Source organism: Arabidopsis thaliana, chromosome 4 (assembly GCF_000001735.4).
Source record: "Arabidopsis thaliana chromosome 4, partial sequence".
Lineage (NCBI taxonomy): Eukaryota > Viridiplantae > Streptophyta > Magnoliopsida > Brassicales > Brassicaceae > Arabidopsis > Arabidopsis thaliana.
The window spans coordinates 4097464-4116214 of NC_003075.7; the positions used below are offsets into that span (position 1 = coordinate 4097464).

The window sequence follows — 18751 nt, forward strand, 5'->3', positions numbered from 1 at the left end:
ACTTCTTTATTTAGAAAATTTAAACCTAGGCAAATAAACTAAACCGAATGTACAAAACCAAAACTGAAACAACCTGACCCGTTTTATTTTTAAACATAAATAAATATTTCCATAAATATTTAATTAAACCAACCAATAAAACAATAATTAAACCGTAAGTCAAAAATACTATTTTATGAATAAATAAATAATTCAACCAACAAAACCAAGAATGACTAACAATCCTAACACAATACTAACCGGTTCTAATAACCAAAACACAAAAATAAACCAAACGAGTTCCTAGATCATCCTCTCTTCCTTGCCATGATTTCACGATCACACTTTATCTTTACCTGCATCAACAATACAATGAGATGCGTAAGTATTATCACAAATACTTAGTGAGGCGATCCTCCCATCTACGAGCTATACACACAAGCAATTAAAAAAGTATAATCACAAATACATCATAAACAAACCTGTCATTGAACGATTCACCAAAAACACATTCACCACACCTACATACCATCACACAAAACAAAACATACAACCCAATCGCTCAGATAAGCTCATGGTCATGCACTCACCTTAACAAATTGATTCTAACAATAATTAAACCCAGAAGAGACTCTCTTTGCGTCTGAAACAGTGCAGAAACGTCATACAACAAGTCACAACCAAAAGCAACCTTGAAACAAACTGGACATGAAAAACAGAAACTACCAGTCTCAAAGACGAAACCCTAAAATACAAACTAACCGTTAACTATTAAATCACTCTGGTAAAACTCTAGCCCTAGACGTCACAAAGCTTCCCACAAAAACGCGTGCCAATCGGAAACCAGATGAGACTACAATCGCAGTTGCAATCCCCGCTGGTCCTAATTCGCGTCTGAGAAAACGGGTCTCAAGAAACTGCGAATAACTCCACCAATTTTAATTCAAAACTAATTTTGTAAACTGGAGAATAACGATAAAAGACTTGGGAATAACCCTACTAAATGTCGTTACCTTTGACCACGATTTGATATGTCGAAACCGTTTCCTTCCAAACCCTAACGATTCTAGTTCTTCTCCTTCTTTCTCTTTTTCTCCTTTATAAAACGAAAAGTGGCTAACTAAAGCCCTAATTTTGAGTTTCCTTCTCATATAGGCACACTCTTCGGTTTCCAATTAACCCAACCGATTAGACCGGACGATTTAAATACAAACCCTAACCGATTTTCCGGTTCACGGGCGTTACAATTCTCCCCCACTAAAATAGATTCGTCCTCGAATCTAGCTTCACCCTTCCACTCCGAGTAACTCCGTGCAACCATCACTACGGTCCGCACTCCCTCCAACCAGCCCCCCTCTAGGTCTCTCTATCTAATCGATATACTCAAGATTTACTAGTCATTGTTGCTCACAACTCACTCTCCACTCTCAGACCGCAATCTTCGAGTATCAACCGTCACTCTCAGGCCTCGGCCTACGGTATCTCGGGTATCATACGTATTATCTTCCCCACTCAAAGTCAAACCCTGAGTTGTGTCGGCTCACTCTCAGCCAAAAAGTCATCGAGTTACGACACTTGGAGAAAATAATACCACAAAACTCGCTCTCGGGTCGTCACCCTAAAGCGTGCTATCGGATTGTCACCCGAAGCCACCGTACCCCTCGCACTCTAAAGACATCAAGTCCCTCGAGTTATCGGTACCTCAGGAGCATACTCCGCTCTTCACGAGTCGTTGGGACCCTCATGTCCCTCGAGCAAACAATACTAAACGCTTCCGAGCATATCTCCAAACTCTCTCATGGATTCGCGTAAGACACCTCTATGCCTCACCATCCATCATATCCCCTCGAGAACATCCTTATGACCAACTCCCGACCATCTCGTAAACACACCTCTCTCTTAGGTTGTTTACTCAAACTTTCCAAAAATAGATAAGTCCTTTTTGGGAAACTTTCCATTTTTGGAAACCACACAACACATTCTTAAATAAGACAGCTCAAGTCAAATCTAAGAAAAAAAATACTCATCTTATAAATCATCGAACGTCATGATCGTTACAACTCCAAACGAAAATACAAATGAAAGAGAAAATAAGAATAACAACTCAAAATCTCAAAAACTCAACAACACTGAAACTGGAAACAAAGGAAAGACAAACTCATGCAGCAACCTGCTTCTCGAACCATTTCTTGAACCTTGCCTTCATCCTCGCCTCTGGCTCCCAAGTCCCCTCTGTCACACCATCGAAGTCCCACAGGACTTTGATCAAAGGAATCTTCTTCCCCTGAAGTTCCTTTATCCTCCTCTCGAGAACCCTCACTGGTCTCGCCTCCAAAGTCATGTTGGGCTGAAGATCCTCTGGAATCTTAGCCAACACCTCATCATCCTTGTGAAGACACTTCCTCAGCATCGACACATGAAAGACCTTGTGAAACGCACGCATAACATCAGGCAACACTAACATGTATGCCACTGGTCCCACCCTGTCAACAATCCTGAATGGACCCATGTACCTCGGACTCAACTTAGTCTCTGAGATAGACCTGTTCGGACCTCGCAACATGGCCATCTTGAGATACACTCTGTCCCAACCTCAAACTCAAACTCTCTCCTCCTCTTGTCAGCATAACTCCGCTGTCGATCATGAGCTTCCTTCATGTTCAGCTTAAGAACCCGGATCCTTTCGGTGGTCTCCTGAACATAATCTGCACCATATATGCTCCTTTCCCCCACTTGGGTCCAGCATAACGGTGTCCTGCATGGCCTCCCATACAACGCCTCGAAAGGAGCCATCCCAATACTCGTTTGATAGCTGTTGTTATAAGCAAACTCTACCAGACTCAAGTGATCCGCCCAATGACCTCCCCAATCCAAGACACACATCCGCAACATATCCTCAAGTGTTGAATAGTCCTCTCAGATTGCCCATCTGTATGAGGATGATAAGCCGTGCTCATCTGCACCTTAGTGCCCATCTCAGCCTGAAAGGATCTCCAAAATGCAGAAGTAAACTTGGAATCCCTGTCTGACACAATACTCACATGTACTCCATGCAACTTCACGATCTCGCCCACATTTTGCTTAGCCAACACCGCCGTTCCATCGGTTTTTCTGATGGCCAGAAAATGTGCTGACTTAGTCAGACGGTCCACGATCACCCAAATAGCATCTTTGGTTCGCGACACATGCAATCCAACCACGAAATCCATTGTGATAAAATCCCACTTCCACTCAGGAATGGATAAACTTTGCAAGAGGCCACCCGGCACCTGATGCTCAGCCTTAATTAACTGGCAAACATCGCATTGTACGACCCAATTAGCTACATCCCTCTTCATCCTGACCCACTGATAGTACCGCTTGAGGTCTCAGTACATCTTAGTCGCTCCTGGATGAATGGAAAACATGCTCGCATGAGCCTCACTCAAGATCTCCCGTCGCAACTCCTCATCCTTAGGCATACAACCTCGCCCATGCACAAGGATAGTCCCATTAGCTGCGAACTGATACTCAGAGCCCTCTGCCTTAGAAGCTGCAATCAACCCCTCATCCTTCTCCTGAGCCAACCGAACCCTACTCGGAAGATCTGCTCGATCCACAGCTTCCAATTTCAATGACTCCCGTGCTACAGCACACAATCACAAAGCACCAATCTCACTCACCAAGGCCTCAACACTCTGCCTTGGAGCCGCACTCACGCGCTTATGGCTCAACGCATCTGCAACCACATTAGCCTTACCAGGATGGTAGGCTATCTCCAGATCATAATCAGCCACCAGCTCCATCCATCGCCTCTGCCTTAGGTTCAGCTCTGGCTGAGTGGAGATATACTTTAGACTCTTATGATCCGTGAACACCTGCACTTTCCTGCCATAAAGATAAGACCTCCAAATCTTCAAGGCAAAGATTACCTCAGCCATCTCCAAATCATGAGTAGGATAGTTGCCCTCATGCTTCCTCAACTGTCGCGATGCATAGGCAATAACCTTCCCACGCTACATCAAAACACAATCCAAACCAACTCTCGAGGCATCAATATACACCATGTAAGGCTCTCCATGCTCTGGCAATGCTAACCCTGGTGTACTCGTCAACATCTCCTTTACGCTCACGAAACCCTCTTTGCACTCCGGTGACCACACAAAAGGAACATCCTTCCCTGTCAGCTTAGTCATCGGCTGTGCCATACTCGCAAACCCCTTGACGAACCTCCTGTAATACCCTGCCAACCCAAGAAAACTCCTGATCTCAGTGGCATTCGTCGGTCTAGGCCAGTCTCTGATAGCCTCAATCTTCTCTGGATCCACTGAAACTCCCTCTGCAGAAACAATGTGACCCCAAAAACCCATCTCTATCTGCCAGAACTTGCACTTGCTCAACTTAGCGAACAGCTTTTGTTCTCGAAGCTTCTCCATCACTCTTCTAAGATGTACCTCATGCTTCTCCGGACTTTTAGAATACGGCAGAATGTCATCAATAAAGATGATCACAAACTCATCCAAAAACTCTTGGAACACGCTGTTCATCAACCTCATGAACGCTGCAGGTGCATTAGTCAACCCGAAAGGCATCACCACGAACTCAAAATGTCCATATCTCGTCCTGAAAGCAGTCTTGCGAACATCTGCCTCCGCTATCGGGATCTGGTGATAACCCGACGTCAAATCGATTTTGGAGAAACAAGTAGCACCCCTCAACTGATCCAACAACTCATCGATCCTTGGCAAAGGGTACTTGTTCTTCACAGTGACCCGGTTCAATCCCCGGTAGTCAATACATCCATTCCCAGAATAACATCATACAACTTTACAGGGCTGATAATCAAATCTGCTGGCATCGACTCCCCTACAATCTGAATATCCACACCCTTCGCTCTCCCAGAAGCGCTAGAAACTGCCCTCCAGCAACCTTGACGGCTCCAAACTGCTCACCAGGATCCCCACAGATATTGCCGCACGAGGCACTCTCTAGGGTAATGAAGCAATGCGATGCTCTAGAGTCAAACAACACATGGGCCTCTCCACCGCCCACTAATAAGGTCCCTACACAAATCTCATGTGCTAAGAACCCTAACATTCGGTTGTACCGCTGGACTCACTGCAACCACCTGCCTCTGAAGGTCCTCCTCTACCTCAGCAACTGTCTCAACCAGTGCCGCCTTCGTGGCCTACTGCGACACTCTACACCGCACCCTCAAATCCGGTCGAAGTCCCCTCAAGAACCTCCTCAATCCGGCCTGGTCATCCTCCATGCCCTAACCCGCATATACCAAGAGTCGGTTAAACTCCCGATTATACTTCCGAACCGACCGTTCACCCTGTGTCAGCTCAAGAAAACGCGCTTCGATACGGTCGAACGCCTCCTGCGGAAAGAACTTGGCATTAAACTCAGCCACGAAATCTGCCCAAGCCATATCCGCCTGCCTCCTCCTGACATTCACACTCTGCCACCACAAATGTACATCCCCCTCTAGAAAATATACTATCATATCCACCTGATACTCCACCGGGCATCTGCTCGAACCGAAGTTCCGCTCAACCTACGACTGCCAACTATCGGCCTCCTCAGGACTAGTACCACCAGAAAAAAATATCCGGTGCCAATATGTATTACTCAATTATAAAAGAAATATATATGTTCTCACATCGACTAAAATGTTTACACAATGGATGAAAATCATATTATAAATAAAACCAATTGAATTCAAAATCCGAGTGCATATGAAGCTTAACTTGACAAGCATCCAAATTTTAAAAGTTTTTGTTAGTTTAGTTTGGTTCTTTAGTCAAATCGTTAATTATACTAGATATAATAAATTTTAAATTCTTAAAAAGTTAAAAATATAATTATTGTAATATTTTTAAAAAATATTACAAGACTCAGGTTGTATGGTAAAATGAGTTTAATTGACATTAATACGGTGTCATAAGATGAAAAATAATTATTTTATTGTTTTGTTAACACCACCGATTTTCAAATATTAGATATGTAGAATTAAGCTGATTCACGTATGGTTGTGTAAGAAATTATATATTGCTCTTTTTCATAACCAAACATACTTTGTATCGTTTTTTTTTATTACCAACCAATCTAATATCAGCTTAAACCGTGTAGTGAGAAACTATCTTTTTATCACAAATACTACTATCATGTGTACTTTGATATTTGTAGAATTATATATTTTAAATACATTCTTTATTAGTAGTAACATATATAACTGAATCTAAATTTGAATAACAGATATCTCTCACTTGAATTTGTTTTTCAGCTTGTAAAGAGACATAGTTTTCAGTATTGAACTCAACTTGAGCTAGGTGCCACAAATGAGCCTCTTTTTCTGCTAGACATAACACATATAACTGATCTTTCTCGACATTTTCAAATATGTTTTCATTACTTGCTTTCCAAATATACCAAATTATCCATGGATATGCGAATGAATCAAATTCTAAAGGGATTCTTGAGAATAAGTGATCCAAATTTGCATAAATAGAATACGTGGGAAAAATCCCTGGGACCATAGGGATCTTTGGTTAAGCTAGCAATGGTTGTTTGGTATGTAATGTTTCATAGTTTTTCTTTATTTGTTGAAGAAAAACAAAATCCTTTATTTTATTATTTTGAATGTGTGCAACTAATCTTCTATCTCATATTTTGATCAAATTCTAATAAACAATTAGAATTGTTTTAAACTCTTTTAGGACATATAAATCCCAAAAAGTTTTCTTTTTTCGGTAAAGGAAGGCGACATTGTCCCCTACTATTTATTCGAACAAAATAAAACAAAAACTAATTTCAAAAACTACGTGAAAACAGAGTTCCACTTGTGTCCTTTAATATCACCGAGCTAACACTCTCTAGACAACGATCAAAAGAATGAGGGTCTACTGCCAACGAAAAAGCATAGTTTGCTAACTCATCTGCAAGACGATTAACTTTCCTATACATATGAGTAACTCGGACTATCCAATCCTTTATGATAAATCTTAAGAAATTGATTATATAAAAAAAACATATAAACTAAGGTTGCTGAATTGTTTTAACCTCTTTTAATTAATTATTGAACTGTCGATTTGACCTCCTAAACACCCTATCTACAGCTCTCTTTTTTTGTTAAGAAGAAAGGTATAAAAGAATATATTCTAAAAGTTCATGTAACGATAATATATAAAGGGTTCTGGAGTTTGGTGTGATTACCAAAGGAAATATATATATATATATATATATATATATATATATATATTTATATGTACTTAAGAATTAAGATTTAAAGGAGAAAGAGGAAATAAATGAGGATATATATACATGCAACAACGTCAACATCATTTTTAACAAAAAAAAGCACAACGCCAACATCTAGCTAACTCTCCTCTTAGTGTATTACTTTCATGATTCGTCAGCAGTTTTGTTTTTATCTGATTTTCGTCTATCAAAATGTAATAAAGTTCTAATTGCAATATGGATGATTGCACAGACATTTTAGCTTAGCCGGCATTCCGTCATCCTCTCCTCAAAGATCATAATGTTTTTGGTTTTATGAATACGCATATAATACAGGAAAGTCAAAGAATCTTCCTAATCTAGCCAAAAAATGGAGATGAACTTACCTGACAGACGTGGCTTTGTATAGGATTGACATGTCTCGAAGCAACTATTGCGATACGGAGGGAGGTTTCTCACGAGAACGGGACTACAAATTCTGGGGCTGGACCAGAATCACCCATGGACACAAGTATCCGACTATATTTTTTCCATTTTACTAAAGTATATGAATTGAACCAATTCATCATTCTGAATTACTCTCTATGTCACGATGGTATTCTAAACTTGAAAGTGCATATTTTTCTTGTTATTTCTAAAATACCAAAATAATAAATTTAAAATTAACCTTTCAATTTTTCTGTAGTTTCAATTTTGATGTAAGTGGCTATTTTATAAATACATATATCTATATATATTTAAGCAAAACATAAGATGAAAAATAAGCAAAAATTAAGCAAAACATAAGAAGAAAAATAAGCAAAAGTTAAGCAAACATAACAAAAAAATGTAACTTGACTAAATGCAAAGCTTTTTAACCAAAAGATAAAACTTTGACACAATGACTTTAATGAAAACGTCTTTTTTAAAACAATATCTATAGAACATATTATTTTACTTTATTTTTGGCTCAACTTCTACTATTCATAATCCAAAGTTCTTACATAACCTGTTCTAAATCACAGAATGTTTTATGTATTGTTCACACAATTTGGTGTATTCAGTACTATTATGCTAAACTACATCTTCAAAATGCATATCAGAGACGATCACATTATTCTTTTGTCTAATAAGGGTTTTGGATTTGTTAAAGTAAAATTTAATTGTGACAAACGGAAAACCCCACGTCTACCAAGTAATTTTTTTCTAGAAAGACCGCCATCAAAGAAAATGCCATTTGGATTACCTTTTTAGCATCATGATTTTGGTGAAAAAATGTATTTCTATAGAATCGTCATATTAAACTTTGATAGATTTGCATTAAGTTACAGACTACTTTTGGTAAGCTACATCTTCTAAACTTAAGTAAGCTACATTATTCTTTGCGTCTAATTATTATTATAAATGAAAATAATTTTGTAGATCTATGATGTTAAATCCACTGATCATTCCATGACAAATGAAATATTTCTTTATTTTTCATTGTATATTTTATAGTTTATAGACATATTGAAAAGGGGTAGTGTTGAAAGAGTATTCATAGCAATTATTCTAGAATTTTGGGTAGAAAATCTTTATTTATTTCTAATTAATTTATTTTCTTATTCAATATTATTCAATATTATTCATAATTAGATGGGTTTAAAACTAATTATACTCTTACATTATAGGATTTACAATATTTATTATATACTAAAAGATTACTAATCCAATAAGATAATTACAATATTTTAATGAGGCTGTTTTAGTACATTAATGTATTAAAAATAATTGTTTAAAAATGAAAAAAAAAGGATAGGGTATTTTTCAAATGAAAACTCAACAACAGGGCATTTTTCCAAATTTACTCTTAAAAATAACTGTAACAAATTTACTCTCAAGTTCCTTCAGACTACCAAAATGACTCTTGTGCCTAATAGAGAACCAAGTAATTTTTTCCGATCTGCTGCCTTCTCTATGATCGAAAACAAGACTATTAATTCTCCAACTGTTCATGGTAACTTTCTTATTTAGATTTTTCACTAATATATAGTCTATTTTTTTGAAAATATTAATCTTTCATATTATCGTTTTTTTTGTTTGTAGATGCTTATGGTATTGTCGTGAGAGTGGGGAATATAACAAGACCGGACTTTGTCCCTCAAGCTTCAGAAAATCCTATACTTTCTCAATTTCTCGAATTTGAGATTAAAAATTCTTGGTTAGTATTTTCCACTATATAGTTCGTCATCTATTTGGTTATATATCTGAATGCACAAACATAGTAAATATTGTTATCTTTATAGTTGGTTTAATTCATAGAACTTAGATGTTTTGGTGAAATAATTTGATATTGTTATTAGGGGTAAATCTCTGATATGTGTTGCAAGCGGATATACTTGTGAGTTGTTTATGCAATTATGGAGGGGACTTGGTCTAGAACTTGGTTATTACTGGAACTTTGGTATGAATCCTACAATCTGTGTGCTACGATTTTGGAATGTTTTTTTTTTTTGGTGATTTACGATTTTGGAATGTTGATGATTATGAAGGTATATTTAAGACTCATTTTATCTTATCTATAATTTATATAGCTACTTCATATAATAAAAACATTAATATTTTAGGTCGTCAATGTCTAATCTCACATAATGGTGCTTCAAGAATTACATTCAATCAAAGTTATCCAGAGATTAACATGGATCGCGTCAGGTAAGAACATATTTACATTATCCCTTAACTGTTTATTATTTTTTAAAAAATTTTGGTCTTGGTTATTTTTAATTTTTCTATTTTCCTACTGTTTCAGAACTCAATTCCTTCAACGAATGCAAACACCTGAGCTACATGAAGTTGTGGACGAGAACTGAAAATGCAACACCAGACCCCTATCTATCGTTTTGTTTAAAAACTTATCTACATATGTTTTAAAGTTGTACTTTTAAAGACTTTGTTTATGTTTTTATTGACTTTCTTATGATTATATCTGTTAAACTTTAACTTTATTATAACTCCTTTTATTTAATGCTTACTAAATAACTATATAAACTTAGATCAAATTATAACTGCTTTTAGATTGGCCAATTATTAGGTTATTTTGATTTAAATAATGTTGATCTTTTATTGATTTTAATAAAATGTATTTGGATTGCAAATTTTGATTACAATGTAATCTAAAATATGAGTTAGATATCTATATTATTAAACAAAGAAAAATAAAAACCAAACCTTAGAGTTTATTAGAAGATTTGTCCAAAGAAATATGTCGTTAAAATTAACATCGTTAGAGAATCTTCTAAGTTGAAAACATTTATTATTTCAACTCTTATATATAAGTGCCATAATAGAATTAAATTATAGATTCTGTTGTAAACAATATATTTCCATATATATTGTTTCCTAATTTGTAATCACTTCCATTATTAAAAATATTTTAAAATTTTGTTACTTATTTCTCTCCATTATTATTAACTTTTATGGAAATTTTGTTATTATATGTCTCAAACATTATAGGATCCTGTGATTATTAGTAATTTATCCACGCAGTTAAGACAATTGGTATTTATATAAGAACTCCAATTAATAATAACGATACAATATTTATATTATTTCCTAAAATATAAGACTCGCCAAATTTTTAATTTTCTTAATAATTGAGTTATTCAAAATATATTTACAGAATCTTCAAGATTACGAAGTGACTTGAAACGTCATGACTGTTATTACTTTTTAAAAAAGTTGCGTCTAAAGCATGCCTCTACGGTGTATTTGTCTCTTATATATATATATATATCGGTATCATTAGCATCTCATAAAACGAATACAAAAAAATAACTAAGAAATTTCTGCCAAAAGATGGAATCGTTTCATCCTCTTTCACTGTTGAAACCGTCTATTAGAGGATGGTGTATTCGTGGGAGAGTTGTGAGGACATTCTTAGTTTCGTTGGTTCCATCTTCAAAGGTTATGGGTTTGATTCTCGCCGAGGAACATGTAAGTATTGACTGTCTTGTAATGATAATTCTAGGTTTGCATGTTTTAGAATTTTGATTAATATGTTTGATCCGTAGGGTATGACTATTGAAGCTACTGTTGGGTATAAGATGTCGGATCACTATAAAGATTTTATTAATGAAGGAGAATGGGTAACGATAACAAATTTTGGAGTTGTTGAGAACTCGGGTTCTGTCAGGGCAACAACTCATAGCTTCAAAATTGGATTTTTTGTTGACATTGTCGTCAGATTAACAAGTCCGCTACCCGCTATTCCTCACTATCGTCTAGCATCCTTCTCTTCGATTATTGATGATGAAATCGATAAATCTGTTTTAGTCGGTGAGATTTTTATGAATTTGTTGTGTTCCTTATTTTATATCATGCATCTAAGTGTTCATTAGTTTTGTCATTTTCAATATCATATATATTTGACTCTGATTTATTTTAATTAATTTATATAATTTTTTGGAGACTTGGTGGGAGCGATCTATGATGTTGGAGAATTGATTAACACAAGACCTAAGCAAAATAACGTCGATGATTTGACGCTAATATTCAAAATAAGTGACAATGAGTAAGTTTCCTTCATAGTTTAATTCGAATTATCTAAATTATACTATTCTAATAATATTTTTGATTTTATGTTTAGAAACCGTGTTTTGGAATGTCTAGCTACTAAGAAGGAAGCTCTTGACTTTGATCATAACTATCGTCGATATGGTGGTGGAGTTATTGTCGCTGTTCTTGGTTGGTGGAAGATTGACCGTTATTTTGATGGTCCAAAGAACGTACGTGTTTGCACAGCAGGCACGATATCAACCGTCTTTCCGGATCCTGATATTCCCGAGTCTAACGAGATCCATGAGATATAAGTTTTTATCTATCATCAAATATTCTTACATTTCGTTATTAGTAATTATATAAACGGAATATCTATACTATTATTTATAATTGCATGCCACATTTGTTTGTTTTTTAGGCTCCGTGATGAAGGTGCAAGGAATGGCGGTTGAACATCTACTTAAAATTTTTTTTTACATGTAGCCTATTGAACTCGGTCTATTATTATTTTTATTTCTGTATGAACAAGTTTCCATTTTTATTTCTCTACGAACAAGTTTACATATTTCGAATTTAGATTACCTTCTAAAACTTGATATCTTACAATATCGCATCGCTATTATTTGATGATTGATTTAACCAAAGATACCGTGCGTAGCACGGGTACTGACCTAGTTCACATAGTAAAAAAAGAAACCAAACTAAGATTTAGTATTCATTTTGGAAATTTTTTTTGTAATGCCCTTTTCATGATGGCCTTTTTTAACTCTACCCTTTTTTTTTAGCCATTTTTATTTCTATCCTCTTTAAATTTTTAATGACCATTTTACCTTTATTTGAAAATTTTTTTATGTTAACAAAATGAAATATTAATAACTTTCGCCCAAATATTTCAAAATAAATTTCCGGCCAAAATTTTTTGAAAAAATATTTTCGCGCCAAATTTTTTTTTCAAAAATATTTTTCCCGCAAAAAATACTTGAGTGTGTGAATCCGTCTTCCACATTTTGGCGCCGTCTGTGGGGAGCGGAGGATTCTTGAGTCGTCAGATTTCTTCCGTGTATTACATACCCGAAGTAAGCCGCAATGTCTGGAGAGGATGCTACCAACGCTTCAATAGCCGAAACCCTCAAGACCATGCAACAAACTATGGCCGATATGGCGCAGAAGTTTTCAAACGTGGAAAAAATCGTCGAAACACTGTAAACAATCCAGGTATCACTTAGCCAAAATGTTAGTACCATTCAGTCTCGTGTCCGTTCTTTAAATGCAGGAAATTCTACTAGAGTTCGAAGAACTATCTTCGGATCCCCAAATTCCCTTCCACGAAATGCAACAAGCGATCAAACGACCCTGGATGGTACAAACGCGAATAGTCAACCGGAAGATGGAGAAACGCATCCTGAAGATGATAACCAGTTCGATGATCAGCACGAGCAAGAAAACTTTGACCAGCTCGAAACCATGAGAGAAGTAAGTCGGGAACTGAAAGAAATGAGGTCGAAGTTCCATCAAGTTACAAGTTCGGAGCCAGACATCAACCGAGTTATCCAGGAGGCTAGGCGAACACCGTTCACCCCACAAATTGCAAGTTTGAGAATCAGAGATTCTCAAAAACTCAACTTAGAACCATATAATTGTTTGGAAGACCCGAAAGGCTATCTCGCAGCTTTTCTAATAGCCGCTGGGCGAGTTGATCTGAACGAAGCCGATGAAGACGCAGGGTATTGCAAGCTTTTCTCTGAAAATCTGTGTGGGCAACCCCTGATGTGGTTCATTCAGTTGGAGCCAGGATCGATTAGCAATTTCAACGAACTATCGAAAGTATTTTTAAAACAATACTCTATTTTGATGGATAAGAGCATTTTGGACACCAACCTCTGAAATCTATCTCAAGGGCCGAATGAGACACTTCAGGCTTTTATCACCAAATTTTAAAACGTGCTTTTAAAACTCCCAAGGATCTCACAATAGTCGGCTCTATCGGCTTTGTGAAAAGGATTATGGCATGATTCGAGGTTTAAGGAAGATCTAATACTTCACAAACCTGATACTATTCAAGATGCATTATTTTTAGCGAACAGTTGGATGGAAGTCGAAGATGAAAAAGAGAGTTTCGCGAAAAGAAATAAGCAAGCAAAACCAGCGGTCACTTTTCCACCCAAGAAGTTCGAACCTCGGGAAAATCAGGGACCAAGGAAGTTTGGTTCGCAACCATTCAATAACAACGTCGGAAAGCAGTTTCAGGGGAAAGGAAGGTCAAATACTTGTGTCCGAGATGAAAGCTCGTATTGCGATATACATAGAGTCACAAGACATCTGACCAAAGACTGCAGTGTCCTTAAAAGGCATCTCGCAAAATTATGGGCCAGTGGAGACCTCTCAAAATTCAACATGGAGAACTTCGTCAAACAATATTATGAATCAAGGGATAACTCAGAGGCTCAAAACTCTAAAAGACCAAGAGCGGCTGGCGAAGAGGAACCAAGAACTTCAAAGGGTAAAATCAATGTAATTCTTGGAGGATCTAAACTTTGCCGTGATTCCGTCAGCGCAATCAAGAAACATAGACGCAATGTTCATCTGAAATCAAGCTTAAGTGAAGAAGTAGACTTTCAAGGCACTTCGATATTATTCGAAGAAAAGGAGACACATCATCTCGAAATACCTCATGATGATGCACTTGTAATTACGTTGGATGTAGCCAACTTCGAAGTATCGAGGATCCTCATTGATACCGGTAGTTCGGTAGATCTAATTTTTCTTAGCACTTTGGAAAGGATGGGGATAAGCAGGGCCGACGTGGTAGGACCGCCATCCCCCTTAGTGGCTTTTACAAGCGAATCGACAATGTCTCTCAAAACAATCAAGCTACCAGTTTTGGCTGGAAAGATCTCGAAGATTGTGGATTTTGTCGTTTTTGATAAACCAGCAGCCTACAACATCATTCTTGGAACTCCATTGATCTACCAAATGAAAGCGCTCCCCTCTACTTATCACCAATGCCTCAAATTCCCAACTCCGAGCGGAGTGGAAACAATTCGGGGAGATCAAGAAGCTTCGAGAACTTGTTATTTAGCTAGCCACCGATTAAAAATTCAATAGCAATTAACGAAGCCCGCAAAGAAAGGAATAATCCCGAGATTCCCTAGCGGACAGAAAGTGGATGATGTCGTGGTCGAAGTAATTCTGGAAGCAGACAAACCGGATCAGAAAGTTCGAATCAGAGCTACCTTATCAGGCGAAGTGAAGGAAGCCTTAGTTGAATTGTTAAAAAGGAACAAGAAGTCATTGCTTGGTCGGCAGCAGATATGCCCGGCATAGATCCAAATATAATATGTCACGAGTTGAACGTGGATCCAAGCTTTAAACCGGTAAAACAAAAAAGAAGAAAACTCGGAGTAGAGAGAGCAAAAGCAGTAAACGACGAAGTGGTTAAAAAGAAGAATGGAAAAGATAGAGTGTGCATTTATTTTACAGATCTCAACAAAGCTTGTCTAAAAGATAGTTTCCCACTTCCACATATAGATCGTCTTGTGGATTCAACCGCCGGAAATGAGTTGCTTTTCTTTATGGATGCTTTCTCGGGATATAATCAAATCATGATGAATCCGGAAGATCAGGAGAAAACCTCATTTATCACGGATAGGGGCATCTATTGTTACAAAGTTATGCCATTCGGGTTGAAGAACGGAGGAGCAACTTATCAACGGCTAGTTAACAAGATGTTCAACGAACATCTCGGAAAAACAATGGAAGTTTACATCGATGATATGCTAGTTAAATCGTTGAAAAAAGAAGACCACGTAAAACATTTAGAAGAATGTTTCGCGATTCTTAACCAATATCAAATGAAGTTGAATCCGGCGAAGTGTACATTTGGAGTCCCATCCGGGGAGTTTCTCGGCTACATTGTCACAAACCGGAGGTAGACGAAAAGCTCTATCTATATGTCTCAGTTTCGAACCATGCGGTTAGCGGAGTCTTAATCCGAGAAGACCGGGGAGAGCAAAAACCAATTTACTACATAAGTAAATCCATGACAGATCCTGAAACCAGGTATACGATGATGGAAAGCTTGCACTTGCAGTAGTAACTTCAGCTCGGAAGCTTCGACCATATTTTCAATCCCATCCAATCAAAGTGTTATCAAATCAACCACTTCGAACTATTCTCCATAGCCCGAACCAGTCCGGTAGATTGGCGAAATGGGCGGTGGAATTAAGTGAGTATGATATAGAGTACAAGAGACGAGTCGCCATGAAAGCTCAAGTCCTTGCCGATTTTTTAACAGAGTTACCGGTACTCGGAGGACAGGAGCAGCCGCCAAATCAGACTTGGAAGTTGCATGTTGATGGGTCGTCATCAAAAAACGGATTCGGGGTGGGAATCAAATTAGAATCTCCCACTTCGGAAATCCTTGAGCAGTCATTTCGATTGTTATTTGCTGCATCTAACAATTAAGCAGAGTACGAAGCATTGAATGCTGGACTTAGGTTGGCACAAGGAGTTGGGGCCGATGAGGTGGTCGCCTACTGTGACTCACAACTGGTTGTTAACCAGTTCAATGGTGACTATGAAGCAAAGGACTCACGAATGGAAGCATATCTTGAGGTGGTCAAAGACTTGGCTAAAAACTTTAAGAAGTTCGAACTCATTTGCATACCACAGGGAGAAAACACTACTGCAGATGCACTCGCAGCCATGGCATCAACATCTGATCCCGAAGTCAAAAGAATCATTCCAGTAGAGTGTATTTCAGAAAGGAGCATTAAGGACGAAAATGAGGCATTCGTCGTCACAAGGTCCCGAGCTGCAGCCCGAGATCGCGGCGAACCTGTTATTGAACCGTACCTAAGCCGACTGTACAAGAAGATACTGGGCTCGAAGAAACTATCGAACCAATAGAAGAAATCACCCCGGACACCACAGCCGAAGCTGGAACCGAACCGTGGGTTGACGAAGACATATTAGCGCCAAATGAGCATCCGAACGAGAAGCTCGGATATTTCACGAAATCGACCAAATTCCGGCTAAAGATTGGGGGGCTGATTGGAGGGAGCCAATAAAGCATTATATCGTTACAGGCGAGCTCCCAAAGAATAGATGGCAAGCTAGGAAAATGAGAATCGTTAGCGCGAAATTTTGTCTATCGAAGAATTCTTTGTATAGACGAGGTGAAAGTGATCCCTACTTACTTTGCATCTTTGGGCCCGAAGTCGAGATCGTTATGAGTGAAGTACATGAAGGTTTGTGTGGAAGTCATTCCTCAGGAAGGACTATGACTTTCAAGATTAAGAGGATGGGATACTACTGGCCTACTATGATCACGGACTGCGTTAAATATGCTCAACGATGCAACCGTTGCCAACTCCACGCGCCACTCATCCACCAACCTTCGGAGTTATTCTCTTTGATCTATGCCCCATACCCATTCATGAGATGGTCAATGGATATCATTGGACCATTACATAGGTCGACCCGAGGTGTACAGTATCTACTGGTTCTAACTGACTACTTTTCAAGTGTACGTAAACATTAAAGAATCGGCGGTAAAGACGTTCATTTGGAAGAATATCATATGCAGGCATGGCGTCCCATACGAGATAGTTACTGACAACGGACCACAATTTATCTCACACGAGTTTGAAGCATTTTGTTCGGATTGGGGGATTAAGGTTAGTTATTCTACTCCGCGGTATCCACAAGGGAACGGTCAGGCTGAAGCTGCAAACAAGACAATTCTAAGCAATCTTAAGAAACGTCTAAGTTATTTAAAAGGGGGCTGGTATGACGAACTTCAACCAGTTTTATGGGCATATCGCACAACTCCTAGGCGCTCGACCGGAGAAACCCCGTTTTCATTGGTGTACGGGATGGAGGCAGTTGTCCCAGCCGAGCTCAATGTACCAGGACTTCGTCGAACAGAAGCTCCTCTAAATGAAGAAGAAAATTTTGCGATGCTCGACGACTCGCTGGATACCATCAACGAGAAGCGAGATCAAGCCTTAATCCGAATTCAGAACTATCAACATGCAACAGCTCGGTACTACAACTCGAAAGTCAAAATCAGACCTTTCTTTGTGGGCGATTATGTTTTGAAACGTGTGTTCGATAACAAGAAAGAGGAAGGAGCAGGCAAACTTGGCAATAATTGGAAAGGTCCTTATATTGTTACCGAGGTGGTCCGGAATGGTGTTTACAGATTGAAAGATTTGGAAGACAGACCAGTCCAACGTCCTTGGAATGTGGTGAACTTGAAGAAATTTTATGTTTTAAAAAAAAAAGGGACACACATTTTTTGATCCCGAAATGGGTACATAGGCAGCTCGGAAACGAGTTCAGCTATTAATAAAATTTGTTTTATTCATGTTGAAAAAGAGTTCGATTATACGAATGAATGGAAACAAGAAGTTCGACTATGCGAACATACAAAGCGGGAAGCAAGGATAAATTTGTTTAAAAAAGAAAAACAAAGAAAAGACGCCGAAATCTTAGAAATACTTCGGATTAGGAAATCCTTCTCGTCTTGCAGAACACTTCGACCCCTTGACTAGGGAGATCAAGAATGGGCATCATACAATCCGGGATGCGGGCAAATTCAGCAATTCCAAGTTCGATCTAATCTCCGGGGTGAGAGTTGAGGGTGTGTAACTCCCTTGATATCACGGTAACCCTCCGCAGCATTTTGTTGATCTTCTTTCGAAGTTTCTTCTTTTCTGTTGAGCGTTTTTTGTGTTGAGCCGCGAGGGCTTTGATAATGGCCATCGCGATATCTTGGTCTCTGCTCGAAAGGTCCTTGGATCTGGGATCTAAAGTTGCGAAGTGGGGAGCGCCCTCTGTCTGGTACATTCGGGATGTCCTTGTCGATCATCCCGATCCTCGAAAAGTCTGGCATGGATTCCGAGCATCGGAGGTTGAAGGCCATAATTGCACAAGAAAAATAAACGATATTGTTAGTGAGGTATGAAGAAAAACCTAGAGAGGTAATTTATAAGGAGGGTTCTTAGCTTTCAAAGATGCGATTCCATTTAAA

The 18751-nt window shown here is 38.3% G+C and overlaps 4 pseudogenes across 4 annotated transcripts; 3 read left to right on the forward strand and 1 right to left on the reverse strand.

The window, feature by feature from the left end:
- Nucleotides 1-2097: 2097 nt before the first annotated feature.
- AT4G06752 lies at nucleotides 2098-5625 on the reverse strand (annotated as a pseudogene; the record flags this gene model as incomplete). The annotated part of the gene is made up of 1 exon: nucleotides 2098-5625.
- A 3453-nt stretch (nucleotides 5626-9078) lies between these two features.
- On the forward strand, nucleotides 9079-10028 carry AT4G07031 (annotated as a pseudogene; the record flags this gene model as incomplete). Its single annotated transcript has 5 exons — nucleotides 9079-9175; nucleotides 9265-9379; nucleotides 9522-9622; nucleotides 9786-9870; nucleotides 9968-10028.
- Nucleotides 10029-11013: 985 nt separating this feature from the next.
- On the forward strand, nucleotides 11014-12026 carry AT4G07310 (annotated as a pseudogene; the record flags this gene model as incomplete). Its single annotated transcript has 4 exons — nucleotides 11014-11151; nucleotides 11229-11493; nucleotides 11626-11728; nucleotides 11804-12026.
- A 775-nt stretch (nucleotides 12027-12801) lies between these two features.
- On the forward strand, nucleotides 12802-17990 carry AT4G07315 (annotated as a pseudogene; the record flags this gene model as incomplete). The annotated part of the gene is made up of 1 exon: nucleotides 12802-17990.
- Nucleotides 17991-18751: the final 761 nt, after the last annotated feature.